Here is a 12,840-nt window from a genome sequence, read left to right as displayed (position 1 = left end):
AAGAATCCTAGGTAGACAGCACTTTGAAGATGTCATTCCACTGCCTTCTGGCGTCCATAGTTTTGGAAGATAAGTCTGCAGTATTTCCAAATCATCTTCCTCCAGATACATGTATAGTTTGTTTCTGACTACTTAGTTTTTCTCTTTCTTTTGACTTTCAGCAGTTTGATTATGAGGCTTAGATGTGGTTTTACATATATTTATCCTGTTAAGGGTTTGCTGAGCTTTTTGAAACTCAAGTCTACGTGTCACCAAATTTAGAAAATTTCTTGGCCTGTAGATCTTTACATAATTTTAGATACTTTTTCTACCACATTCTCTGTTGCTTCTCTTGGGACTCAAACTGCACATATATTAGACCTTCTGATGTTGTTCCCAACATTTTGTTCATTATTTCTAATCTAGTTTCTCTCTTCTTCAGATTGGACATCATTGATACTTATTTATATTCAAGTCTATGCACTTTTTCATCTATGATCTCCATTTTAGTAATAAGACAATCCACTGAATTTTTAGTTTTAGATATTGTATTGTTTTCAGCTCTAGAATTTACATTTGATTCTTTTTTATAACTTCTAGTTCTTAGCTGAGATTTCTTATCTCTTCTTTCATTGCCAGCATATTTTATCTAATACAATCATAATAACTTCTTTAAAATCCTTGTCTTCTAATTCCAACATCTTAAGATCATCTAGCATTGTTCTCAGTCAATTTACTTTTTTCTTGAGGCTGGATCACATTTTCAAGCAAGTTTGATTGTATCCTGGAATGTCATGTATTGGGAATGTTATGTCATAGAGATTCTGGGCTGTTTTAATCCTCCAGAGAAAGTTGATTTTTTTGTTTGTTTGTTTTTGTTTTTGTGTTGGCTGAACTTAAACCACAAACTTGGTCTCTTTCATGTCAGGTCAAATCATAGTTCAGAACTGCTTTATTTCAGCTGCTCTGAGTTTGCCTAAAAGCATGTGTAGTTCAGGAGTTGACCAGAGACTTGGGTATAGTTGTTTTTTGTTTGGTTGTTTGTTTTGGTCCAAAGTTTGTAGTTTTTATTTACAAGAGGGCTAGGTCCATAGGAGTTCACTTGGCCAAACGCTTATGCTTTTTTCTAACACATCAGTGTTTTGCCCATCTGTCACAAAGCTAGGAGTCCCCTGGGCAGGAACAAAAGGCCAGCTCTCTCCAGGCTGAGGGCAGAGGCAGCTGTGAGCAATCCTGCCTTCATTAGTTTGCTCAGGCTACCATAACAAAATACCACATACTATGTGGCTTAAACAACAGGAATCTATTTTCTCACAGTTCTGGAAGGTAGAAGTCCAAAATCAAGGTGTCAACGTGTTTGGTTTCTTCTGAGGCCCCTCTCCTTGGTATATAGATGGCTATTGTTTCCCTGTGTCTTCACAGTTTTCCCTGTGTCTGTGTCCTGATTTCCTATTCTTATAAGAACAATAGTCATATTGGATTAGGACCACCCTATGATCTCATTTAATCTTAATTACCTTTAAAGACTCTATCTCCAAATACAATCATATTCAGAGGCACTAGAAGTTAGGACTCTTAACATATGAATTGGGATGAAAACCATTAATCCTGTAACACTGCCTGTAAAGGCCAAGGACCACCCTCTCACCATGATTAATTCAGCTGACCTGCCCCCCAATGGCACCCATGTCACTACCATATTCTGATGAGAAACCTGAGGCTCAGGAAGATACATGGAGCCAGTGAGCTGCATGTCTGACACCAACCTTGTACATCAGGCCTGTCTGACCAGGAACCAATTTGGGTATTGGACTCTAGTCTTCCAAGATCAATAGGTCATGGGTACCACTCAGGCTCCAGGACCACCTGTCACAGGACCATAAGCACCAGTAAGAGCAGTTTCCATGTTGGATGCAGGGCACCAGATTGTCTTTGTGGGTCTGATCTGTGGCTCAGTATCAGCTCCTGGCAGCCAAAAGAGCCTGGCCCTGAGGTCAGCAGGCTTGTCTCCAGGCCCCCAACACTTTATCCAGCACTTCACCTGAGGTGTGGCCCCTTGCTCATCATCAGCCTCCTCATGGCTGTGTTACTGCAAATACGCTATATTTCAATGGTCTTTGATTCAACAATCAAAGGGAGAAGCAGATATGGCTTTGTAATTGGTGTTAACCACTATGGAAAGTGTTCTGAGGTCCCGAAGTACAACCTGGATGCACACAGGTATGCAGCTTACCTAAGTGTGTGCTTCCCTGAGTAGCCCTTCTCTACATGGACCTGGACAGGGTTACCAGAGGATGGTGCGCAGCAGAGTCTACAGTCCTGTCCTAGAGCATCCAGCTTCCCACACTTGCCTTTCCCCACTGGGGACTGCCCCAGAAATGAAAACTTCTTCAGAGATGTGTCCCATATGAAAGGTGTGGGCTCTTCTGAGGCACAGCCAGAGGGAGAAAGCAGCACCTGGGATGAGCAGAATTGAACTCTTCTGGAACACTTGGCCTCAATGTCATTTTGAAGTGTGAGATGATATCAGAGCATGGCATGGACCCACCCTGGGGCCACCAGAAAGTCTGGGTGGGAAGGAAGGGGGCAGGTCAGGGTAATGCCCTCTGCACCACGGGAAAGGATGGGTAGTCATAAATGCTGCTGGCTGTTACAATTCTCCACAGCTCTCTGGCTGGTTCAGTGGCATTTTACATGTCAAAGATTTTTCATGTAATTATATTCATGCAGTAGATTCATGTACTTTGCCTCAATTATACCGTCTGGGGAACCATGTGACAACCCATTAATCCCCTGGCAAAGTATTCAACTGGCAAACAAATTCAGAGAAGAAAATCCCGAAAAACTGACAATCCCAAAGGTATCAGAGGGCTCCCCCCCTCCCCCAGGGAGAAGCAGGTGGCTCAGTGGCTCTGTCCTGGGTTCCAAGAGCTCGCCCTTGCCATTGTCCAGGTACTGTGAGTTCATTCCCCCACTCAGGGAGATGCCACCTCACAGTGGGCAAACCCCAGGAAAAAGGGAGCGACATGCATGCAACATGCCACCCAGTGTAGGGTCACAACAGGAAGATGTGCAATTACACAGACAAAAATACCCCGAGGAAATCAACACGGGACTTATTAATATCAGATCCATAGGTGACAACTGTCAGACAATCAGTCAACAAGGCCTCGTGTCTGTGTGATCCCGGCTAACCCGTTACGATCTTTATGAAGTGTCCTTCTGGGGGGTCCGGATCTTCAGATATGAGGGGAAGCCCCTGCCCTTTTATTAGCAGCTAAGCTCTTTATACTCTGACCATATTGCAGCAGGTTAGAAGTCTAAGCTTTATTGTCTTATGTTATTGAAAATCCAGATTCCGGCAGGCTTCTCCCTCAGGTCACGCTTTGTCTGCGAATACATTCTCATTTCTCCATGTACAGAGACCGTCTGGAGAGAGGCAGAAAAAGATTATGACTGTAATATACTTAAATCCAATTTATTTGCCTGGCCAGAAACTTCCACCCTCCACAATAGCTTCCTACCCGAGATGTTGTCTTTAATTCTTTGGTGACAGGGAGAAACGTGCGGCACTGGCTTCCAGCAGGTGCGGGCACGGAGGGACGGCATGGGTCCCCAGATGCCCGGGCCGGTGGGCGGCGGGAGCGCCCCAGGTGGAGGCTCAGCACTGACTCGGGTTTCTAGCTCAGAACTTCTCATTCGTTTATTGGGAATAAATCCTCAGTTGCGTGTTGTCGCAGAAAGAGAAACATGTTCACTGGAGAATAAGGTTAAGAAAGATGCCTGGCCCCCCGACTTTTGCTACAGCCCCCACTTCGGTCCTAAGTCACCCAGGAGCATCCGTGCTGGCTGCCGGCCCCTGCCCAGGCTTCTGCCCCAGCAGGGTGGTCCTTATAATCACAGCCAAGGTCTTCATTAGCCTGCATTCACATTTCCTCCAGACTCTGGTCTCTGGATGCAGGCATGTAGCCTGGCAGGAAAATGATTTTTTTGGGGGGGGGGCGGCGGGGATTCTTTCCTTAATTAGTATTTGTTCGGTTTAAATGATGGGATGCAAAGACCAGCCAGGGCAGAGGAGAGCGTTGGGCAGGGTCCACTGCCCAGAGGGTGACCAGCCATAGCCCCAGCCCCTCCCCGCCCTGCCCTGGCCTCGGGCTGCCCAGTTCATGAGGGTGGCCCTGGGCTGTGTCCTGATTATCATCTGCAGGCCCTGGCTGCCGCCCTTTCAGTGCTTGTCGGGACACAACCATGGAGCATCGACCTTGACAAGGGGGGAGGCGGGTGTGCCAACCCAGGTAGAAGGCGTGAACTATGGGGTGCGGGCTTGGGGCTGGAGAGCAGGGACTGCAGACAGGGTCCTGGCTGGCAGGGGGGTGCCCGGGAGAAGCCTGGGAGAGGCTGCACAGTGAGCAACTGCTGCTAGTTTGCCTGGAATGTCCCATGTGAGCGCTGGAAATCACCTGTCCTGGAAAACCCTTAAATCGGGAGAGCTGGTCACCTAGCAGCCAGGAATGGACGGTGACAGTGCCTAACCCCTGCTGCTCTGTCCCTTCTGGGTGACCCCTCAAGTCAGCTTCCAACGTGGGCCTGTTTGCTCACTCGTAAACCACAGACGACGGGAGGCCTTTTTACCCCTAGGAAACCTCATGGCCTCTCATCCCTCTTTTGTTTGGGTCCAGGCACTCTAGATGACCTGACTTCGCTGTCCCCAGAGATGATCCACGGAGAGACGTGGCATTGACGGCACAGGGCGTGGGATAAGAAACCGGCCCGCCTGGGGAAGGGGCCCCAGAGTCGGCGGTAGGCTGTGAGGGTGCACTCCAGGAGGGAACCTCCATCCTCTGCTCGGTCTCTTCTCCCGGGATGATGAGAGTGGATGTCTCGGTGGGGACACCAGGGGCTGCTGTTGGAGAGTCTGAGCCTGGGTGCCACCAGGAAATGTGGCTGCCAGCAGCACCAGCAGGCCCCAGGCTGGGAGCCCCAGACCCCACCCTGACCCGGCTAAGGGTGCCCCGTGCCAGCCAACGGGTTGCCAGGCCGCCCAGGACAAGCTCCCATAACTGTGTCATAACACCTGCTCGTCTCTGCCGTGCAAGACCAAAACGATTGTAACTCCATTTACAGCTACTGAGAGTGAGTGACTGCCTTTTCCAGCTCTTCCCCAGCACTAAGTATTACACTTTCTAAAACTTCTTGCCAATGTGAGAGTAACTATGTAAATTAGATATGCATATTCTAACATATGAATTTCATTTTTATTTTTAAATATTTTATTTATTTATTCATGAGAGACCCAGAGAGAGAGGCAGAGACACAGGCAGAGGGAGAAGCAGGCTCCATGCAGGGAGCCCGATGCGGGACTCGATCCCCAGACTTGGATCATGCCCTGGGCTGAAGGCAGACACCCAACCGTGAGCCACCAAGGGCCCCTAACATATGAATTGTAGTGTTTTTGTTGTAGGAAAAATTCAAGAGCAACCCAAGTGTCTATCGATAGTATCCTGGCTATGAGAATCATTGATTGTCCTAAAATGATGAGCCAGAGCTATGCTGGTGAGTTGTGTTCACAGGGAAGGCCTCCAGGACAGGGTGAGCGAGGTGAAAGCTCAAGCCTTTGTGTGTAATTTTAACAGGCTTTCCACACACATTCCCATGCATACAGGTGCACGTGTATACCTAAGTGCACACACGTGCACACACCCCCACCAGGCAGGGTGCTGTGGGCATCCGGGAGGGGGCTAAAGGTGGGGAGGAAGACAGGAGAGAAAGCACTGGGTTTCAGGGTCCGACCAGGGTTTGTGCTAAATCAGACACGGCGTAGTCGCCAGGTCAATGGAAAGATCATTCTGCAAGTGTTAGCCCCTCAGGAAGCCTGGACAGAACTACATTAACTGACCAAGGAAATAAATTAGGAAACAAAAACTCTGCTGCTTGAATTGAATTTACATTCTCAGAAGAGTTCGCAAATGGGTAAGTGGGATCTTTAGCTCATTTTTCCAGAAGCAACACTGTGATCCATTTTTAAAAAAGATTTTATTTATTTATTCATGAGACACAGAGAGAGAGAGGCAGAGAGACAGGCAGGGGGAGAAGCAGGCTCCCATGCAGGGAGCCTGATGTGGGACTAGATCCCAGGACCCCGGGATCACGCCCTGGGCCCGAAGGCAGGCGCTCAACCGCTGAGTCACCCAGGTGCCCCCCCCACTGATCCATTTTACTCTCCGTTTTCCACAACAGTCTTGGCCCTGCGTGTCTCAGGGCTGGTGTGTTTCAGGCCGAAGCCACCATAACCCGCCCCTCCATGTGGAGCCTCCGACGCCGGCCCCTCCACTCGCCACCTCGCCCCGAATGCCTGAGATCCACTCCTTGGTCTGTGTCTACTCCTGCCTCCTCATGCCCATAACTACGGGGGGCACAGGCCGGCTCCCAACCAAAGGTAGAAAGCCTACGTCTAGCTGGTGGGACAGGCAGGAAACCAGCAATGGAAGGAGTGGAAGAGGGTCCAGGCAGGAAGGCGGGCGGACCTCGGGCCTGGAGGAAGAGTGAGCCTGAAGGGGCGTCAGATGATATTAGGGAGTCACTGTTTTGTGAGACGTGGGGACGGTAAAAGTGATGCCAAGTCACCCTCACCTGCTAAAGACACACGCTGGACTCTTTAGGATGACATAAAACAGCGCCCTGGTGTTGCTTCCTACATCCCAGGACAGAAGTCCCCCGAGGGGGAAGCAGCAAGACAGGCAGAGTCAGGGCTTGATGCAGTGGCACCACGTACTGGAAGCCTGATCTCCTGCTCTACCTGTGAGCACATCTGAATTTCCCCCACACACAGTTTTTGAGAGCACCTACCAACAGTAAAATATGAATGAATGAATGAATGAATGAATGAACAAATAAATAAGAGAGTCGAAGGGCCAATATACTCAAAACAAAATCAGTTATCATTATAAACTTGCTGGTATTAGAAAATTCAGGAGAATTAATTTGTTAAAATACTAAAAACTAATAAGAAGGCTTATCAGCCGGCCAGATCACACACTCTGTAAAGATCTACAACTCCTCCCAAATGCCAGCCACGGGAAATACCACCGGAAGACAGATTTTTAACAAGATGCCATTTATAATAAGTGCTGGGTCTCGTGTGCATGTGGGAGAAAGCCCCCCCCCACCCGTGTCGCCGACCTCCGCCTTCCAGGTCCCTGAGCAGCTGAGACACGGCTCCCCTGCCGCCCCAGCCCACTCAGTGCTCGTGACCTTCCAGAAGACACCGCACCCCCTTGCCTCTGAACTAGAGGATGCTCGAGCCCTGCGGCTGCATAACCAGGGCATCTGTCTTTTCAGATTTTGCCTCCTTCCTGCAGGGAGGACCTGCTTGCAGCTTGTAGAGGGTGAGCAATTTGTTAGTTTACCCAGGATGGATCTGAAACTCCGAGGGTCGGGCTCGTGGGCACCTGGACCCGTGGGCCCTCACGGTCCCTAGCACCCGACGGCACATCAGCCACATGAGGCGTGGAGCTCCTGGGCCTCCCGTGACCAGCGCCTCTCAGCCTGCAGACCCCAGGCACCCGGCTCTTACCTGCGACGCCCTCCCCTCCGGAGCCTGCAGGAGACATCACACCCGCTGTGATGACGGCTTCCACAGAGCCACGACCAGGGTCCCACGGCGCTGCACCTGTTACCGGCTGCCGCACCTCCGCGAACAGGAAGGGGAATCACCACGCGCCCACTGTTGGCAGTCTGGACCTAGCAGGTAATCAGAGAGGTACGGGCCCCACCTGCGTGCCTCCGACCCAGCCTCGGGGGTCTGCAGACACGTCTGGGCCCAGCACCCTCGCACGTGTGTTTGCCTCGAAGCCACGGCACAGCGGCACGGGCAGCTCTGTTCAGACCTCTGGTCTGGGAATTGTCATCTGGAGCAGAGTTTTCAAAAAATGAATGCAGACGAGAAATTGTGGATTGGCAGCCACGGCATGTCCAGCCACACCCCACATAGCGGAGAGGCAGGGGTGACTCAGAAGGTGGCGCGTGTCCACCAGCCGCCAGGTTCGGGCCACCCCTCGGCCTCTCCAATGTGCTCTCCTACAGTCCAGGCGGGCTGACAAAGCAGCCTGACAAATAAGTTGCAGATTCGACTCTGCAAAGCACATATTCCTGGGCAATCCAACGGCGCCTACTTGGGCTTCTGGGGCGCTATCCGTCACTCGGCGACGTTACTCGAAACATGTGTCGGCTGCTCGAGCAGGAGAAGCAGGTGAGGTCCCGGTGGCCGAGGCGGGCGAGACGAGACTGCAGGGGGCCACAGGGGGAAGGGCCGGGGGGCACCCGCGGGTCCCGTCCTGGCCCGGCAGCCGCACCTGTCCCCTCCGCCCAGGACCTGCTCCAGGAGCGCCAGGCCGCAGTCCACACAGCCGAAGGAGGCGTTTGGTGGTTCTCGCTGCAATTCATTTTAATTATGTGTGTCATAAAGAGACCACCTACGGATGAGACAATGCTGCGGTAGGAGTCTCAAGGTTACTGTGGGGAATACTTCATAACCGAAGTGTGTTTTCCCCGAGGAGTTCTACTACCATTTGATTTAATTTTTAATTTTTACATTTTAATCAAAAATAGATCAAATGGTGGTGGTCTCTCCGGGGAAACATCCTTCAGATAGGAAGCCGGCCACGCTCCTTTTAAATATGTAAAGCTGCCATCTCCGTGCGAGCCACGGGCGGTGCCCACTGCCGGCCGCCCCTGCCGTGGGCCGGGCGTGTTTCCGGGGAGCGAGGCCGCGGGCAGCCCCACCTGCTCCAGCCCCGCTCGGAGCTTCACAGTGGACTCCAGGCGCGTTTGATCGGTGCGCCTCCGCCCCGCGTGGGGCCTCACGTCTCCCTGAGAGGCAGTGACATCTCCCAGGGGGCATCCCCTTCCCTCTGCGGGGGGCGGCGTGGGGGACGCCGCTCAGGTGTTTGTCTGCTTCTTGATTGCAAGGAGAGGCACGCGCGTCCGTCTCCGGGGATGGCCACCTGGCTGGGTGCCACACGACCCTGCAGCGCCCAGAAGTCTGCGGACACCCGGGGGGGCTCTGGGAGCAGCCACTGCGTGACCCCAGGGGGTGCACTGTGTGCGTGCCGCAGCTTCTCTGCCTTGGCGTTCTCCTCTGTAAAGTGGGGACAAGGCCGGGATGTGGCCGCGGTGTCGTCGTGGGGGCCGGGAGCCCATCAGAGCAACGTGCCAGAGAAGGACTGGCTGCGCACAAGTGCTCACGACTGTTACCTTGTGAATCTCATCCCTGTTGTATATGGAATAAAGGCAACCTGCTTCCTCTCATCCGAGTGTCAACTCAGGATGTCTGCGCGTCTGTCAAGGCACGGAGGTCCTGGGTGCTTGATGGGGAAGCAGCCTGGGGCCTCCAGAACCCCGGCCTTCCAGAGGCTGCCTTGATGCCTCGACAGTGCCCACAGCTCCGCAGCCCACAGTCTGAAGAACCTTGATCTCCCTCAGTGAGCAACCCAGGCGTCCAGGCCCTCCCACTGCAAAGCCAGCTCAGACCCCCACAGAGCTGGGGGAAGGGCCGGGGGGAGGGAGAGGGAGGGAGAGGACCACACACTTCCTCTAACTCCTGTCCCTGCCTCCGCTGAGATGGCTGACGCTATGGCCACGTCACCCCGGCCCCAAGACATGCCTTCACGCACCCATATTACAACGCTGTGGCCTTGGCCTCCACCCCCAAGTCAGGGATCTCCCCACCTCGAGGTCATGTACATAGAGACCCACTGGAAGTATTTTTTCTGATTTAGCTCCAGGGGAAAAGGCAGTTTCTCCTAAAGAACAAGCGTGCTTCCTTTCCCCCGGCCGCCGGGACATGCATCAGACTGTCCTTCGGAGGCCAGAGAAGGTCGTACTTGAGTCTGGTGGCCGGCTCTCTGGCCCCGCTGACTCCTCTCCAGGCCAACATAGTTTGTGTCAATGCTGGAGGACAGCGGGGTAGGTACGGGCTGCGATGGCCGTGTCCCTCCCAGGCCCCACCAGCCCTCGGCCAGTGGCGGCAGGAGGCCCAGGGCAGGAGCCCCCTTCTCCCTGCTGTGCTCTGTCTTTGCTGCTTGCTTCATTCCCATGCACGGAGTGTGCTGTCCAGGCCAGTGGTGACTCCCTAAGGGTGGTGGGCGACACAGCAGGCAGGTCCAGGTCTGCCCGCATTGGGCCAGGGGGGCCTGCCCAGGGATCTGCTATTCCCCAGCCGCTGGAAGGAAGGTGCCCAGGGAGCCTGCAGTCGCTGCAGAGGCATCTGGCTCTCATGGTGGCCAAAGACCAACTGACCATCCTTTCCTTCCTTCCTTCCTTCCTTCCTTCCTTCCTTCCTTCCTTCCTTCCACCTTCCCCCTCCCTCCCTCCCTCCCTTAATATGTATCCATTCATTTGAGAGAGACAGAGAGGGAATGAGCACGGGAGGGGCAGAGGGAGCGAGAGGGAGAGGATCTCAGGCAGACTCCCAGCCAAGCGCGAAGCCAATGCCAGGTCCGATTCCATGGCCCCAAGATTGTGAGCGCCCAAAACCCAAACCAAGAGTCGGATGCCCAACGAGCTGAGCCCCCCTGGCACCCCAGAGACAGCTGCTGACTCAGCAGACATCGTTGGGGGGGGGGGGCGGGATTTGGGTTTTCTGCTGCTGGAGTGACGAGTCTTCAGGCGACACACAGTAAGCACCACTTGCAATTCTGGGAGTGAGAGCATTCCTCTGGCTGAGCCGAGTCTGGGATTTTTGAACTTGAGGGCATCTCTAAAATAACATTTAGAGAATCTGGGACACCTGGGTGGCTCAGTGGTTGGCTGTCTGCCTTCGGCTCAGGGTGTGATCCCACGATCTGGGATTGAGTCCCACATCGGGCTCCCTGCATGGAGCCTGCTTCTCCCTCTGCCTGGGTCTCTGCCTCTCTCTCTCTCTCTCTCTGTCTCTCATGAATAAATAAATAAAATCCTTAAAAAAAAAAACCCGAACACTTAGAGAATCTGAAAGTCATAAGAAATGCTTAAAATTTTAAATGAAAAATTCAGGCATTCAATTGTTTACTGCTCAGGGTCAAAGCTGAGAAAGAGGGAAACAGCAACACTTAGAAAGGGATGATCGATGAGTTCCAATCTTGTGGCAGGTGTTCTGTGCTCTTCTCAGCCTGCATGTATGGCTTTCACCCAGGAGAGGGTCATCTAGACACAGGAGACACAGCTCAGGGCGGAGTTCGGGACCAGGGGGCAGGTGGTGAACCCTGACCTGGAAAGACGCCTCCCGGGAAGCTGTGGGCACAGGGCCAAGGAGCAGGAAGGGGACCCTCGGGGCCCCCATCCCCTCAGGATGCTCACGCGCCTCACAGGGCCAAGGAGCAGGAAGGGGACCCTCGGGGGCCCCCACCCTCTCAGACGCTCACACGCCTCACAGGGCCCGGCTGCCCAAGCACACTGCAGGCTTCATGGCAGCAGGAGCTCTCAAAACTCTCAAAGGTCATTAAAATCAGTTCAAACTGACCCTGCAGATGGGCACCAAACCCGTCTGGGTGCCAAAATGCTCCACCCAGCACTGGGTACCACCGAGCAAAGCACCATCCCCGCCGTCCACTCAAGCCCAGTGCAAACCTCGCTCAGCGACACCATTCAGTTTTACGTTCGGCATTTTCTTGCCTCCAAAATGGGTAACAGTACCTGCCTCGGGGCCATGAGGGGTCACGGAGCCACCAGCCTCCCCCAGGGTGTCTGGGAGGAGCACCTGCGTGGACGGGCGTGGGGCAGTGCTAGGCTGAAGACTGAGCCAGTGTGACTGGATACGGCGACAACGGCACGGTGACCTTGACATCATCGTTGAAATACAAAAGTCACTTCAGCCACCAAATAAAGGCAAAATATGGAAAAGAAAAAGGCAACCGTAGTAGTAAAGCTTTACAATGTGTTTTAAAGAAACTTGCAAATCAACACGTGACATTTTCTACCTCAAATAACATAGGGGACATCTGAATTCAGTCCACATAAGCTACCAAAGAAACAGGAGTTAGCACTCAGATTCCCTTTTAATAATTATTCTCAGAGAGTGTCTTCAACATAGGGAGCGTGCGGCAACCACGACGGTGTGAAGGCAGGCGGGAGCTGTGCAGCCCCTCGGCCAGGGGCAAGCCCTGCTCCAGCACCGACCTGCGCCCCGGCCCCAGCCAGGCACCCGCCTCCTTGTCTCCAGAGTGGGTGACCCTACCTGCCTCGGGGGACCATGAGGGGACTCCCCCAGCTGCTGTGTGGAGGCGTCCAGGACGTGCATGGACAGAGCCAGCATGGCCGTAATTACAGACCCTGGGTTGTACTACTAAGCCAGCGTGCTCCTTGTTCTAAGTTAATTTTGAAAGAACATCTTAAGAAATACCTAAAAGCAAAAGAAAAATACAGAGAATCACACCACGCACGTTCTCACCAGAATTAAGTGTTAACGCCGGGTTATATTTGTGTTAGATTTTTAAATTAGTTAATCATGACAGCAGCAGCTGAGGTTCCTTTAATCACGGGAACTCATCCTCTGCTGTCCACCCTCTCTCTGCCTGGCCACCAGCATCCTCCTCACCCTACAGAACTTGCTTTGTCCTGACGTCTGCCAGGTCCAGGGGGAGAGAGACCGAGGTAAGGGCACCTGTGCCAGGGAGAGCGGCCCGGCCCCTTGGGAGGAACCGGTGGGAATAGGGGTCGGGCGGGACGGGAGAAGCTGGTCCCAGGCAGCAGCAGGAGCTGTCGGGGCCGATCCCACAGGGAGCTGGGCGTGCAGCCCTGCAGTCTGAGCACCTACAGGTGAGGGGCAGCAGGAGCCGTAGGGGCCCATCCCACAGGGAGCTGGGCGTGCAGCTCTGGCATCTGAGC

General features: G+C 53.2%; 1 protein-coding gene across 3 annotated transcripts in view; it reads right to left on the bottom strand.

Annotated features, from left to right (window-relative positions):
- Positions 1 to 2,236: 2,236 nt before the first annotated feature.
- LOC121484769 (translation initiation factor IF-2-like) overlaps positions 2,237 to 12,840 on the bottom strand; it is a 57,579-nt gene continuing 46,975 nt past the window's right edge. The window contains exons 4-5 of one of the 3 annotated variants that reach the window (XR_005986109.1): positions 11,650 to 11,822; positions 11,146 to 11,160 (exon numbers count right to left, since the gene is read on the bottom strand). The gene's annotated coding sequence lies outside the window, so the exon portion shown is untranslated. Of the gene's footprint in view, positions 3,409 to 10,916; positions 11,823 to 12,840 lie in introns of those variants that run through there. The other 2 variants (XR_005986107.1, XR_005986108.1) reach the window with 2 other exon arrangements.

This window comes from Vulpes lagopus, chromosome 2 (genome assembly GCF_018345385.1).
Source record: "Vulpes lagopus strain Blue_001 chromosome 2, ASM1834538v1, whole genome shotgun sequence".
Taxonomy (NCBI): domain Eukaryota; kingdom Metazoa; phylum Chordata; class Mammalia; order Carnivora; family Canidae; genus Vulpes; species Vulpes lagopus.
The sequence above is the reverse complement of the archived record's forward strand: the minus strand, read 5'-3'. Positions and strand labels throughout refer to the sequence as shown.